Genomic DNA, 17,217 nt, shown 5'->3' with positions numbered 1-17,217 from the left:
ATGAGCAAAAATACCATGAAAACTACTTACATGACCAAAAACCTCTAAAATGATTATTAATATACTCCCAAAATCACAAAAATGCCCTCAAATCCTCTAGAATGAGAAAAAAGATACACTAGAGTCTCTAAAATGACAAAAATACTTTGAAATTGGTAAAATGACCAAAATAACCCTAAATCCTCTACAATGAAATTTTTGGCCATTTTAGAAATTTCAGATATTTTGGTCATTTTAGATATTTTAAGGGTGATTGGGTCATTTTAGAGGTTTCAAAGGGTATTTTGGTCATTCTAGTTGTTTTGGGAGTATTTTCGTCATTTTAGAATATACTTGCCTAGTCTTGGGTGCATATGTCCCATGATATCTTACATGCATCAAGAATAATATATGTGTTTAGATATTAATGATTTTGATTTTAAGGCTTCACTTGGGAGGAGGGAATGGAATGAAATGGAAAGGAATGAAAATAATCATTTTAGAATATTTTTCCCTTCCCATGTTTGGGAGTTTTAATGGAGGGAATGGAAAGCTCATTCCCTTATTTGGGAGTTTAAGTAGGAGGGAATGGAATGGGTAAAAGGGAACACTCATTCCTTTCTATTCCCTTAAAATCTCGAATTTTCATTCCCTCTGAAATTGGGAGGAATTGGAGAGAATGAAATTAAATTTAACGATTTTTTTACTAAAACTCCCAAAATACCCCTGTGTATTCAACTCTTTATTTTAAAATAGGAATCTAATAGTAATATTGTCATAAAATGATTCTATTCCATTCCCTTCATGTTACTTCCAAACAAGATTACTTACATTCCATTCATTTCCATTCCTTTATTTTAAAACATCCAATCAAGGTTACTTAATTCCATTTCATTCAATTCTTTTCCATTCCTTTCCCTTACTTAAATACATTTCATTCCATTCCATTCCATTCCCTTCCTTTATGAACTCCCAAGCGAAGGCTAAAGGAAACAAAATAGCTTTAGTTTGAAAACCATTTGAAAAACCCATGATTAGCAAGAGTTAATGTAAAGATAAATTGAAAATCTCATGTTTGATCCAGGGGAGCACCTACTAATCTTGCATTTAAAAATGAATTTTTGAAAATTGGTAATTTTTTGTGGAAAAGATAACTTTAAAGGAAGTACATTGGGGAACATAATTTTAATCGAATGGAAGCATTATCAGAATGGAGCTAACGAAATCTTCATAGGGCCACATGGCATGTGACCATCAAGTGCCAATTCATATTCAAATCTTGGTCATTCGATTGAAGAGTATGGCGACGTATTGGTGTTAGTGAAATTTGAGACCAATTAAATGGCCAGATTGAGAAAACATAGCTATACAGGTACACAACACATGTCCATCACACGCTATACTTGGATTTGAAATCTATCTATTGAATTTGAAGAGTGTAATGAATGGTTAATTCTGCTAAATTATGGTCACAATCAAATGATTGGATTTAGAAAAAGGTGCGATCAAAGTTTAGTTAAAGTTGGTCAAACTAGGTCAAACTTAATAAACGGTCCCGAGACCATTGGACTTGGTGAAATTCATACTCAAACCGGGATCGTTTGATCATTGGTATTGAAGAATACAGTGACCAATTAGTGTTGGTGAAATTTGAGACCAATTGGATGGTCAAATTGAGAGAACATAGCCATACAAGTACACAACACATGTTCATCACGCGCCATACTTAGATTTGAAATCTAACTGTTAAATTTGAAGAGTGTAATGAATGATTAATTTTAGTAAATTATGGTCACAATCAGACGGTTAGATTTAGAGAGATGCGCGGTCAAAGTTTAGTTAAAGTTAGTCAAACCTGGCCAAACTTAATAGATAGTCCCGAGACCACTAGACTTGGTGAAATACATATTAAACCTTGATCATTGGTATTGAAGAGTATGGTGACGTATTAGTATTGGTGAAATTTGAGACCAATTGGATTGTTAGATTGAGAAAACACAGCCATACAAGTACACAACACATGTCCATCACGTGCTATACTTAGATTTGAAATCTAATTGTTGGATTTGAAGAGTGTAATGAAAGGTTAATTTTGATAAATTATGGTCATAATCAGACGGTTGGATTTAAAGAAAGATGCGGTCAAAGTTTACTTAAAGTTGGTCAAATGTGGTCAAACTTAATAGATAGTCCCGAGACCACTGGACTTGGTGAAATACATATTCAAACCTTGATCATTGGTATTGAAGAATATGGTGACGTAATGGTGTTGGTGAAATTTGAGACCAATTGGATTGTTAGATTGAGAAAACATAGCCATACAAGTACACAACACATGTGCATCATGCGCCATATTTAGATTTGAAATCTAACTGTTGGATTTGAAGAGTGTAATGAAAAGTTAATTTTGGTAAATTATGGTCATGATCAGACGGTTGGATTTAAAGAAAGATGCGGTCAAAGTTTACTTAAAGTTGGTCAAACATGGTCAAATTTAATAGATAGTCCCAAGGCCACTGGACTTGGTGAAATTCATATTCAAACTTTGATCATTGGTTCTGAAGAGTACAGTGACATATTAGTGTTGGTGAAATTTGAGACCAATTGAATGGTCAAATTGAGAGAACATAGCCATACAAGTACACAACACATGTCCATTACGCACCATGCTTAGATTTGAAATCTAACCGTTAGATTTGAAGAGTGTATTGAATGGTTAATTTTAGTAAATTATGGTCACAATCAAACGGTTGAATTTAGAGAAATGCGCGGTCAAAGTTTAGTTAAAGTTGGTCAAACTTAGTCAAACTTAATAGATAGTCTCGAGACCACTGGACTTGGTGAAATACATATTCAAACCTTGATCATTGATATTGAAGAGTATGGTGACATATTGGTGCTGGTGAAATTTGAGACCAATTGGATTGTCAAATTGAGAAAACATAGCCATACAGGTATACAACACATGTCCATCACGCGCCATTCTTAGATTTGAAATCTAATTGTTGGATTTGAAGAGTGTAATGAAAGGTTAATTTTGGTAAATTATGGTCACAATCAGACGGTTAGATTTAAAGAAAGATGCCGTCAAAGTTTACTTAAAATTGGTCAAATGTGGTCAAACTTAATAGATAGTCCCAAGGCCACTGGACTTGGTGAAATTCACATTCAAACTTTGATCATTGGTATTGAAGAGTACAGTGACATATTAGTGTTGGTGAAATTTGGGACCAATTGAATGGTCAAATTGAGAGAACATAGCCATACAAGTACACAACACATGTCCATTACGCACCATGCTTAGATTTGAAATCTAACCGTTAGATTTGAAGAGTGTATTGAATGATTAACTTTAGTAAATTATGGTCACAATCAAACGATTGGATTTAAAGAAATGCGCGGTCAAAGTTTAGTTAAAATTGGTCAAATCTGGTCAAATTTAATAGATGGTCCCGAGATTACTGGACCTGATGAAATTCATATTCAAACCTTGATCATTGGTATTGAAGAGTACGATGACGTGTTGGTGTTGGTGAAATTTGAGGCCAATTGGATGGTCAAATTGAGAAAATATAACAATACAAGTACACAACTCATGTCCATCATGCGCCACACATAGGTTTGAAATCTAACCGTTAGATTTGAAGAGTGTAATAAATGGTTAATTTTGGTAAATTATGGTCAAAATCAAACGGTTGGATTTATAGAAAGGCGTAGTCAAAGTTTACTTAAAGTTGGTCAAACGATGTCAAACTTAATAGATAGTCCCAAAACCATTGGACTTGGTGAAAATCATATTCAAACCTTCATAACTGGTATTGAAGAGTATGGTTATGTATTGGAGTTGATGAAATTTGAGACCAATTGGATGGTCGTATTAAGATAACATAGTCATACAGGTACAAAACACATGTCCATCACGCACCATGCTTAGATTTGAAATCTAACCGTTAGATTTGAAGAGTGTAATGAATAATTAATTTTAGTAAATTATGGTCACAATCAAATGATTGGATTTAGAGAAAGGCACGGTCAAAGTTTAGTTAAAGTTGGTCAAATCAGCTCAAACTTAATAGATGGTCCCGAAACCATTGGCTTGGTGAAATTCATATTCAAACCTTCATCATTGGTATAGAGGAGTACAGTGACATATTAGTGTTGGTGAAATTTGAGATCAATTGGATGGTCAAATTGAGAGAACATAGTAATATAAGTACACAATACATTTCCATCACGTGCCATACTTAGATTTGAAATCTAACTATTAGATTTGAAGAGTGTAATGAATGGTTAATTTTAGTAAATTATGGTCACAATCAGATGATCGGATTTAGAGAAAGGTACGGTCAAAGTTTAATTAAAGTTGGTCAAATTAGCTCAAACTAAATAGATGGTCCCGAAACCATTGGCTTGTTGAAATTCATATTCAAACCTTGATCATTGGTATTGAGGAGTACAGTGACATATTAGTGTTGGTGAAATTTGAGACCAATTGGATGGTCAAATTGAGAGAACATAGCAATATAAGTACACAACACATTTCCATCACGTGCCATACTTAGATTTGAAATCTAACTATTAGATTTTAAGAGTGTAATGAATGGTTAATTTTAGTAAATTATGGTCAGAATCAGACGGTTGAATTTGGAGAAATGCGCGGTCAAAGTATAGTTAAAGTTGGTCAAATTTAGTCAAACTTAATAGATAGTCACGAGACCACTAGACTTGGTGAAATACATATTCAAGCCTTGATAATTGGTATTGAAGAGTACGGTGACATATTGGTGCTGGTGAAATTTGAGACCAATTGGATTGTCAAATTGAGAAAACATAGTCATACAGGTATACAACACATGTCCATCACGCACCATACTTAGATTTGAAATCTAATTGTTGGATTTGAAGAGTATAATGAAAGGTTAATTTTGGTAAATTATGGTCACAATCAGACGGTTAAATTTAAAGAAAGATGCAGTCAAAGTTTACTTAAAGTTGGTCAAACGTGGTCAAACTTAATAGATAGTCCCAAGGCCACTGGACTTGGTGAAATTCATATTCAAACTTTGATCATTGGTTTTGAAGAATACAGTGACATATTAGTGTTGGTAAAATTTGAGACCAATTGAATGGTCAAATTGAGAGAACATAGTCATACAAGTACACAACACATATCCATTACGCACCATAATTAGATTTGAAATCTAACCGTTAGATTTGAAGAGTGTATTGAATGGTTAATTTTAGTAAATTATGGTCACAATCAGACGATTGGATTTAAAGAAATGCACGGTCAAAGTTTAGTTAAAATTGGTCAAATCTAGTCAAACTTAATAGATGGTCCCGAGACTACTGGACCTGGTGAAATTCATATTCAAACCTTGATCATTGGTATTGAAGAGTACGGTGAGGTGTTGGTGTTGGTGAAATTTGAGACCAATTGGATGGTCAAATTGAGAGAACATAGCAATATAAGTACATAACACATTTCCATCACGTGCCATACTTAGATTTGAAATCTAACTATTAGATTTGAAGAGTGTAATAAATGGTTAATTTTGGTAAATTATGGTCAAAATCATACGGTTGGATTTATAGAAAGGCGTAGTCAAAGTTTACTTAAAGTTGGTCAAACGTTGTCAAACTTAATAGATAGTCCCAAGACCACTGGACTTGGTGAAAATCATATTCAAACCTTCATAACTGGTATAGAAGAGTATGGTGATGTATTGGTGTTGATGAAATTTGAGACCAATTGGATGGTCAGATTAAGATAACATAGCCATACAGGTACACAACACATGTCCATCACGTACCATGCTTAGATTTGAAATCTAACCGTTAGATTTGAAGAGTGTAATGAATAATTAATTTTAGTAAATTATGGTCACAATCAGACGATTGGATTTAGAGAAAGGCACGGTCAAAGCTTAGTTAAAGTTGGTCAAATCAGCTCAAACTTAATAGATGGTCCCGAAACCATTGGCTTGTTGAAATTCATATTCAAACCTTGATCATTGGTATTGAGGAGTACAGTGACATATTAGTATTGGTGAAATTTGAGACCAATTGGATGGTCAAATTGAGAGAACATAGCAATATAAGTACACAACACATTTCCATTACGTGCCATACTTAGATTTGAAATCTAACTATTAGATTTGAAGAGTGTAATGAATGGTTAATTTTAGTAAATTATGGTCACCAGACGATTGGATTTAGAGAAAGGCACGGTCAAAGTTTAGTTAAAGTTGGTCAAATCAGCTCAAACTTAATAGATGGTCCCGAAACCAATGGCTTGTTGAAATTCATATTCAAACCTTGATCATTGGTATTGAGGAGTACAGTGACATATTAGTATTGGTGAAATTTGAGACCAATTGGATGGTCAAATTGAGAGAACATAGCAATATAAGTACATAACACATTTCCATCACATGTCATACTTAGATTTGAAATCTAACTATTAGATTTGAAGAATGTAATGAATGGTTAATTTTAGTAAATTATGGTCACAATCAGACGGTTGAATTTAGAGAAATGCGTGGTCAAAGTTTAGTTAAAGTTGGTCAAACTTAGTCAAACTTAATAGATAGTCCCGAGACCACTGGACTTGGTGAAATACATATTCAAACCTTGATCATTGGTATTGAAGAGTATGGTGGCATATTGGTGCTGGTGAAATTTGAGATCAATTGGATTGTCAGATTGAGAAAACATAGCCATGCAGGTATACAACACATGTCCATCACGCGCCATACTTAAATTTGAAATCTAATAGTTGGATTTAAAGAGTGTAACGAAATGTTAATTTTGGTAAATTATGGTCACAATCAGACGGTTAGATTGAAAGAAAGATGCGGTCAAAGTTTACTTAAAATTGGTCAAACGTGGTTAAACTTAATAGATAGTCCCAAAACCACTAGACTTGGTGAAATTCATATTCAAACTTTGATCATTGGTATTGAAGAGTACAGTGACATATTAGTATTGGTGAAATTTGAGATCAATTGAATGGTCAAATTGAGATAACATAGCCATATAAGTACACAACACATGTCCATTACGCACCATGCTTAGATTTCAAATCTAACTGTTAGATTTGAAGAGGGTAATGAATGGTTAATTTTAGTAAATTATGGTCACAATCAGAGGTTGGATTTAGAGAATGGCGTGATCAAAATTTAGTTAAAATTGGTCAAATCTGGTCAAACTTAATAGATGGTCCCGAGACCATTGGACTTAGTGAAATTCATATTCAAACCTTGATCATTGGTATTGAAGAGTATGGTGATGTACTGGTGTTGGTGAACTTTGAGGCCAATTGGATTGTCAAATTGAGAAAACGTAGCCATACAAGTACACAACTCGTGTCCATTATGCGCCATACATAGATTTGAAATCTAATCGTTAGATTTGAAGAGTGTAATGAATAATTAATTTTAGTAAATTATGGTCACAATCAGACGATTGGATTTAGAGAAAGGCACGGTCAAAGTTTAGTTGAAGTTGGTCAAATCAGCTCAAACTTAATAGATGGTCCCGAAACCATTGGCTTGTTGAAATTCATATTCAAACCTTGATCATTGGTATTGAGGAGTACAGTGACATATTAGTGTTGGTGAAATTTGAGACCAATTGGATGGTCAAATTGAGAGAACATAGCAATATAAGTACACAACACATTTCCATCACATGCCATACTTAGATTTGAAATCTAACTATTAGATTTGAAGAGTGTAATGAATGGTTAATTTTGGTAAATTATGGTCATAATCAGACGGTTAGATTTAAAGAAAGATGCGGTTAAAGTTTACTTAAAATTGGTCAAACGTGGTTAAACTTAATAGATAGTCCCAAGACCACTAGACTTGGTGAAATTCATATTCAAACTTTAATCATTGGTATTGAAGAGTACCGTGACATATTAGTATTGGTGAAATTTGAGATCAATTGAATGGTCAAATTGAGATAACATAGCCATACAAGTACACAACACATGTCCATTACGCACCATGCTTAGATTTGAAATCTAGCTGTTAGATTTGAAGAGGGTAATGAATGGTTAATTTTAGTAAATTATGGTCACAATCAGAGGTTGGATTTAGAGAAAGGCGTGGTCAAAGTTTAGTTAAAATTGGTCAAATATAGTCAAACTTAATAGATGGTCCCGAGACCACTGGACTTGGTGAAATTCATATTCAAAACTTGATCATTGGTATTGAAGAGTACGGTGATGTACTAGTGTTGGTGAACTTTGAGGCCAATTGGATTGTCAAATTGAGAAAACGTAGCCATACAATTACTCAACTCATGTCCATCACGCGCTATACATAGATTTGAAGTATAACCGTTAGATTTGAAGAGTGTAATGAATGGTTAATTTTGGTAAATTATGGTCAAAATCAAACGGTTGGATTTATTCTTGGTGAAAATCATATTCAAACCTTCATAACTGGTATTGAAGAGTATGGTGACGTATTAGTGTTGATGAAATTTGAGATAACATAGTTATACAAGTACACAACACATGTCCATCATGTGCCATGCTTAGATTTGAAATCTAACCATTAGTTTTGAAGAGTGTAATGAAAGTTTAATTGTGGTAAATTATGGTCACAATCAGACGGTTGGATTTAGAGAAAAGCGCAGTTAAAGTTTAGTTAAATTTGGTCAAACCCAGTCAAACTTAATAGATGGTCCCAAGACCACTAGACTTGGTGAAACTAGGTTTACTAGGAAGGTTTTTAGTGGATTATTGGGTATTGGAGTAGTTGTTAGAAAATGTCAATAAATAAATAATTTTGAAAGATGATGAACATCATGTTAACAATGACTTAGGTAAAGTTGATTCAGCAAAATGATAAAAAAATTTATTATTTTGGCTCATATATCATGTAATATCATTTTTTATTTTAATCAATTTGAATATGTATGTTGTAATATATTTTTATTTGATTTATTTAGTTACTTTTGGTAAATATTAAATTGATGATTGAATTGGTTATTAGTTGAATATATTATGAATTTATAATGAATATACCTTTCATATATTTATAATGAATTTATTAATTTGGTAAATATTGACTAATGCCTTTCTTATGACACATGATACAGAAAAAACCAAAATTGATTTATGATAGGATTCATATTTTAATAACTGTGGGTGTTAGTTAATATTTTGAGTTGAATCAGAACTTTCTCGATTTTTGTTATTTTATCGATTTCGAGTTTCAAATGGGTAACATTATGATTTAGGAGTATTTTGAAGCAACAAACCCTCCCTTGTCTCATTCTTTCTTTTTTCTTTTTAATGCATTTGAGAGTTTTAAATTACTTTAGAGGTTTCAAGGTTATTTTGGTCATTATATAAGTTTAGGGGTATTTTGGTCATTTTGACATGATTAATGGAATTTTAATAATTTCATATACTTTAAAGGAATTTATGTCATTTTAAATATTTTAAGAGGCATTTGGAGAATTTGATAAAAAAAATCATATTATATCAAAATTATTTTGGTCACGTATTAGTGACGACAATCTTTGTCTTCATTAAAAAATCCCTTATAATGACGACCTAATTCGTTACTAATATATAATTTGCTTTCCTCCAATAATTCCCACCACTTTGTGAGAGTGAAATTTTTTTCCCTCCATTATATTTTGGTAGATATATTTCCGACTACATTTTGTGTCGTTGTTAAAAGGTGACTATCAGAGACGACAAATTATATCGTCGCTAATTGCCTTCTAATAGCTATGACCAATGTGTTGTCGCTGATAAATAAATCGTATATATAATATATCTACTATATATTTTTGGTCACATATCTACAACGAATCACAAGGTCGTCACTAAAGATGATTATCAGCGACGGTAGATGTCGTTGTTAAAATAAACCTTATTTTAGTGACATAAATGTCGTCACTACAAAATTTATTATCGTTGCTAAAAGTTTCCCTCCATTTTCCAAAAGTAAATAAAATTCCCTCCATGGCGTTAGCGACAAATTATTAGCGACGATGTTAGTGTTGTTGCTACTATGCGCTTATTAGTGACGACCATATATTATTGTCGCTAATGTGTGCCTAATAGTGACGAATTTTTGGTCGTCGCTAAAACATTGGTCACAAAAGACCAAAATTCTTGTAGTGACATCTACGCTACGTTGTATCTGTTAATATAATAAGAATTGGAAGGATTGAATATAGCTTAATTGCAAACTTTTTGTGAAGGCTTGAAATTCAACTTATATTTATGGGATAATTATGTTCCACAAAAGGCACATACTACCTATAGAAGAATGGAATTTAACATTCTCTAAGCTAGATGTCAATGATCTTTATGTCAAATAATACGTTTGCATATTATAACAAAAACATTCAAGTTTCGAATACCCCTTCCCTACTTAATGTATTAAGAATACAAAACTAAAATAAAAAGTAATTAGTTTGATGGTAATTTTTGTGATGATTATAACGTACATATGCTTAATTGCTGTTCTTGTTCAGATGCTGCTGTGATTATATAGCATTCTCAATTATACATGCTCATTGTTTAAAATTGTGGAAAGTGAGAAAGACTTTATCTCCGCTGCCCCAAGCCACGTGGTTTTCATTTTTCTGATACAATCGCTAATTGGCCTCATCTAAGTGGAGTTTCAAAGCAAAAGTACATCTCCATTTGATAGACACCCCATAAGTATATGGACTTTCTTTGGGGCAATCTATATCAATAGCTTGGGAATCGCAAAAGAAGGAACTCCAAGCCCGTAGTCCAAGTTACTCCAAAAATCTCAACCATGTCATTCTCATCTCTGGAGTTCTTTCTTTAGCCTCCCTAGCATCAACTTTACCCACACTTGCTTATGTGGTGATCCTTTATCATATGGGCCATCTTTTCTATAATGTTTGCATATATACTAAATAAACAATGTATAAATGGCTTTACCAAGGAATTGTGAGTGCAAACTTTTTCTATGGCCTTCAATTTTCAAAAGAAAAGTAAATTAAGTGTAATTGTTTTTGGTTACACTCATGGTTTGTGTCCAACTGTGGAATTTCTAACAAAAACAAGTGGACCTTGTGCTAACTAAGTTGTAATTTGTGTTGGTTTTATTCTGTGTCAATTTATTTGTAATTTACACTTAATTCTTTGCATTTGTGGGCTTGTAATTGGGTTGGGTTTATGAGTCCAAGTTATTGCTACTGAAGATGCAACGCACCCATGAGAGATGGAGTTTGGCACCCGCAAGTTCTGGCACGTGTCAAGATTTTGCAGTTGAGACTTGAGACTAAATTAGCGAGACAAACTCATGGGTCTCTGTTATAGATAGATCACCTGTTGTCCCAACCCTTCACACTATAAATACACATCACTCCCCTCGATTTTAAGTGTGAAGCACCCACATGAGAGTTGAGAGAATTGAATCCATTGTTGTGAGAGTCAAACACCTTCATTATTTGTACTCTTCCCTCTCTCCATAGCCAAATATTTGAGAGGAGATTAGATACTAAACACCCATCACTACCTGAGTGTTGTGAGTGTTGTTTGGACCCTTAGAACTATTGGAGTATGCCAATTTCAATCATAGAGTTAGACCCTTTTGATTATATATCACTGTCAGTTTTTTTAAGGCTTTCTCTCTTTCTCTCTCTCTCTCTGTTAAAATACTTAGTATTCTCAAAAAAATAAAAATAAAAATAAAAAGAGGATTGAAGGTGCAATTGTTTGGTTGCAAATTTGGTGCCTAAGTTAGAGAAATGGCTCAACATAGCTAGTTGTGAGCAAGAACTTATAGTGTATTCTGTACTACAACTATCTCATTTTAGAGGATTGTTTTGGCAGCTGGTTGTTAGGAGATTTTTATGCCTGATACTCACGTTTTCCTCTTCAATAACATGTCTAATGTTATCTTGGTTTTGCTTTTCTTTACTTACAGCTTTATTGCCTTTTAATTGCTTATTTAGATTACCCATGCGATGCTTGTTTGTCATGCTTAGTTAATTGACTAATACTTACACAGTTACGCTTCGCTTTAATTGTTAATTTAGCTTAAAAATAGAATTAGTTGTAAAATTTGAAGTTTGGGGGTCTAGATCATTGCCTAGCTTAATTAGGTAATTTTCTCACCCTAAATTCCTTATGTAAGGGTAAAATTCCCAAGTCAAACAATGGGCCTTGGGCCCTATACAGAGTCCAACTACAACCAAAGGGAGAAATGGGCCGCCAAAACAAATGCTAGCCCAACCCTAATAAGTCCAAACTTATTTAAAGGAGACGTCCGAGGAGGAGTGTCTCCTCGGACGCGCCAAATACAAGCCCAACTTGCACCCTATCCATAATAAGGAGTCATTCCAAACAAATATTGGTAATAAGGATAAGTCCCAAAAAGCAGGAAGGAGGAAGAAAAGATAAGACGTCCAGGGGGCAGCATTCCAAACAAATATTGGTAATAAGGATAAGTCCCAAAAAGCAGGAAGGAGGAAGAAAAGATAAGACGTCCAGGGGGCAGCCACAACTGCCGCATTAAATGCAGGGAAGCTACTTTCCCAGCCGCATTAATGTGGAGAAGACAAGCAAACAGTGTTACATTGGCCAATGCAACTCACAGAAAGATAAGGTGGATGTCCAATGGGACAGGCACTCAAGTGAGGGTCCAGATGGTTAACAAGTGTAAAGTTCTTATCAATCTAAGAAGGCTATATAAGAGAAGGAAATCCCCATGAAAAAGGGATCGGAAAATTTAGAGGGAAAAAGAGAGAGAGTGATTAAAGAATTCTGTAGTCTTTAATCAGAGCAAGAGGTGCACTCATACGTCTCCTCGGACCGGTATCCTGTAAACATAAATGAAATATTCTCATGTTCAGACTGTTGCATGGCATACAACTAATTAACGTTCACTTCGTCCAGCTCTAATTCTGTAATCCGCTCTCTACAAATTCATTGTCTAGGGTCTTTTGGGCCAGAACCACTTACTTGCTGGGCCTGGGCCCCAAAAACCGCCCCTACACCTTATATTGCAAAGATGGCCTTTTGGTGAAAACAGATTTCCCCTTCATTGGTGAAACATTGTAAAATATCTATTACTAGAATGCAAGAATCCATTCAAGTTTTAGCAAAGATGTCAAGGGTAATTTTGATTGTTTATCTTCTTAAGGACTCACCTAGAAACAAGGTCCTATCTGAAATTTGGAGAACTTTGTTTTGGAGATTCTCATCTTGTTTGCTTAAATTGAGTTGCAACTGAGAATTAGGATGACAATAATTAACATATAACACAAATTGTTTGGTCTATACTCTATAGTTTGCTGTGGGCTCACCCTAAGAGCCCAAATACTCTAGGACTACCTAATAATTTTCAATCAGTTAAATAGAGACTAATAGAGTTATAAAGTGACTAAAGAAAGTTAGAAACTAGCAATATGAAAGCTGAATAAGGAAGTCAATGAAGCCTACTGTCTGTTTCATATGCACATTGCATTACCATGAAATCTCTTGTCCCTCTTGTGAGGTCTTGAATCACCAAGACATTGAAAAATATGTAAACTTTCAAGATGCTCAACAACATCCTTCATAGTAGGACGGTTCATGGGAAAAAATTTCAATGCAACACATCCCCAACTCTGTAAACAGTATTCTTGGAGGCTTTTGTGGACAAGAGAACACTGGGGTTTGTATTCCATCTTAGCCCAAAAGTGCAGTAGGCGGTTTATTTACTTTGTCAGGTTTTTCCAGTTTCGCCAGGTCACTAGTTCTTTTGCCTATTGTCCTAGGAGAATGACACCAAATGAAAAGACTTCGTAAAATGACACCAAAATAGACTGAATGGCCCATAGTGGACCAAGTGCACTAAAATGAGATGACTAAACCAAACTGGACTAAAATACTTTGCTAATATAGCTTAATAGGAGCGTAAAAACAATAAATAAAAGCTTTCACCTTTTTGATATTATATAGATAACAATATATCAAACTTTAAGTCCAATCATCTTTAAAACGTAATGAAGTGAGGGAGTGTAAATCGTACTTTTCGGTAACTTTGTTCAATGTAACTTACCAATGCTGAGAGGTTATTAAGATCTTATAACAAGTGAGTTTAGTCCACGACTGAAACTTCATAGTTAGGTTTAACTAAGAGGAACATGCTAGTAGTAAGTGAAGACAAACTAAGTTGCATAATTTGATGGCTTTTTCATCTTTGTGAACAATCATTAACTTTTAGAATTCAACTGTAAGTAAAAAATCCTAATGTAAATATGAAAAGTCTCAATCGATCGTTTTTTTTATTGATGAGTTACACATGCATCTTATGACTCTTCATCGTCCATTATTATAAGAGAAGAATGTGCCAATTGAGCTATAAGTCTATAACTCATTGGCTAATCATTAATATTAACTTGCCAATTGATCAGTTTCTATTAGAACTTATATTATTTATACTATTGCAACTGAGCTATTATTTTGTTGAGCTATGAATAAATTATTTGCGAAATAAATTTACTCTAAAATGTTGTAAAACAAAGGTGCATCTGTTTTGTTGCACATAAAATTGAGTATAGACAAAACAAGAGCAAGGAAAAATGCATTATGTGGACAAAATTTCTAGATATCCCATGCTATGGCTAACAAATCAAGCGTCAACCTCTGCTTTGATCTCTCTTTGTAACTCCTCCTTGTACTCCTTAAATGTTCCAGGGAATGTGCTTGCAATACCATTTTCCACAACCTAAATTTCACTCTTCTCTTCATCCTCACAAACACGCGAGATGAGCCTAGAATCATGACTGACCAAGATAAATCCTCTCGGTTCGGGTAACTAAAGCTGACTTCAATTAGCTGCAAGAGTGGTGGTGTGAGCTCAGTTGGTTCAGGGAAGAGGAACTCCACACTTTAATCTTTCCACTTCTTTAGGACCTCTGGCAGAGGCTCATCCTCATCAACCTTGCCCTTTTTCTTGTTCTTTACTACTTCTTTTGTAGCATTATGCTTAGCCTAATCTTTCACTTTCTGCTGCTGATCCTGATTCCCCGATCTCTTGGCTGCTTCATCTTTTCTCACATAATCTTCGTACTTCTTGTTCATCTCTTTGCGACGCTGCTCATATCCAGTTTCAAAATCATCAAAATTCCCATAGTAGAAATGAAGCTTAAGATCATGGAGATGAATGATCTCATTGCAGATAGTGTTAAGGAAATCTCGGTCATGTGAGACAACAAGAGTTTCTTCCACCGACACAAGTACTCCTCCAACCAAAGAACAGCCCTAAGGTCAAGATGGTTTGTGGGTTCATCCAATAACAGAAGAGTAGGTTGCACAAAAAGCGCCATAGCCAATGATATTCTCATCCTCCAACCTCCACTAAATGACCGGGTTGGACGACCCTGCATTTCCTTGGTGAAACTCAACCCAGCAAGAATCTTTGATGCCTGAGCTTCAACTGCATCTGACTCCAAGATCTGCAACTTTTCATACAATTCAGCAAGCTTCTCTCCCACATCATCCCCATTGCAATCATCATCTTCATTCTCACCCTTGGCAGCAGAAAATGAATTTTGCAAAAATGCAACCTCTTTTCGAAGGTTGGCGAGCTCTTCATTAGCTGAAACAATTGCTTCAAGAGCAGTTCTATCATCACCAACCACCTCTTGTTCAACCAAAAGCAAATCAATATTCTTAGGTACTGGAATCTTCCTCCAAGCAAGAAGCTTTAATAAAGTAGATTTTCCCATTCCATTGGGTCCAACAAAACCATACCTTTTCCCATGAGATATCTTAACTGAGGTATTCTTTAAGAGTTCTTTTCCCCGAATTGAAACAGAGAAATTATCTATTACTATATCTTTGACATTGGCATTAGCTTCATCATTCCCATCAAGAATTGAAAACTGTCTATTGATAACAACAGTAAAAGCATCATGGTCATCCTTAAGGGCCTCCTGTTTTGCCTGCTCCACTGCATAGGCAGCAAGCGTGTCCATTTTTTTCTCTTTTTTTTTTTTTTTTTCAATTGTTTATCACTTATGGATATTTCAAGTGGCTTAAATTCACTCCTCCTCTGTCGATTGCGTTGCTTCTGGACATCAAGTAGTTCTTCTTCAAAGGCATAATTTTCATCATCATCATCATCAGATGGAGGGAGATCAATGTCATAGGTGTAAGATGACACTTTTGGTGCAACTTTTGTCTTAGATTTTCTAGAAGAAGCAACTGACGAAGAGGAAGAACCCTTTTTAGGTTTATCAGGTTTCTGGTCCATACTTGCGATCGTCACCAAGACTGGAAGCTTCTCTTTCTTACCCTCTTTTGAAATGTCTTTGCCACGCACCATAGTTCTCAAGGTTGCACCAGTGTCCTTTGGCTTCTTTTCGATTGCAGCAACTGGTGAGAAGAATTAAAAGGTGCTAAATTTATCAACTTGAGTAATTTAAGTACAGTACATCATGCATAGTAACATATTCATAGATCCGTATTAAGAATTTCAAGGGCAGCTAACATGATTAAGACATAACATAGAATGATGGATATTTGACATCAGTTTCAAAAGAAACAATAGAGATACGGCAACAAAACATAGAATTCACTAATAAATTGGAACATACTTGAAAATTATTACAGCCATAAGTAAAAGGGCTTTCATACCCTCACACCTGTTATTTCAATCCACTTTCCTGTGTTAAAATATGGACATTTCTACATCAATAGTAGATGTAAACGAGTATAAAATGATATTTTCCCTTCATAAAATAGGAAATGGCTGAGTGACACAGCACTGGAAAGAAATGGATTGAAAAGAAAATAATATATAATAACCAGATCATTGTATTGCAGACAAAAAATAAGTGTGGCACCTGTTATACCGATTTTTAGAATGAAGATATGCAATGAGCTGTATACAATGTGATCTCTTCTCCTATTCTAATTAAGTTATAACTTGTATGAGGCTCTATAGAAAGGAAATGACCTATGATTTGTAGAAGCTCCATCTCACAGGCAGTATGAAGATGGAGCTTCTACAGGCTATGTTCACTATCCTTTGGTCAATTTGGAACCATAGAAATATGGTTCTTCACAAAGGGAAGGTCCCTAATCCTATGGAAGTTGTGCTAATGTCCCAATCTCTTATTTGCAGGTACAGAGAGGCGTTTCAATCTCAACAGGGTCAGAGACAAAGATACAAACCAAAGCCAAGTCTCTCAATACTCACTCAAAGTTGGCAAGTCCTTATCAAGGTGGCCGTT

General features: G+C 34.6%; 1 pseudogene; it reads right to left on the bottom strand.

Moving 5' to 3' along the window:
- Positions 1 to 14,581: 14,581 nt before the first annotated feature.
- Positions 14,582 to 16,962, bottom strand: LOC115985155 (annotated as a pseudogene).
- Positions 16,963 to 17,217: the final 255 nt, after the last annotated feature.

This window comes from Quercus lobata, chromosome 4 (assembly GCF_001633185.2).
Source record: "Quercus lobata isolate SW786 chromosome 4, ValleyOak3.0 Primary Assembly, whole genome shotgun sequence".
Lineage (NCBI taxonomy): Eukaryota > Viridiplantae > Streptophyta > Magnoliopsida > Fagales > Fagaceae > Quercus > Quercus lobata.
Note: the sequence above shows the minus strand (reverse complement) of the source record. Positions and strands in the feature narration are given on the sequence as shown.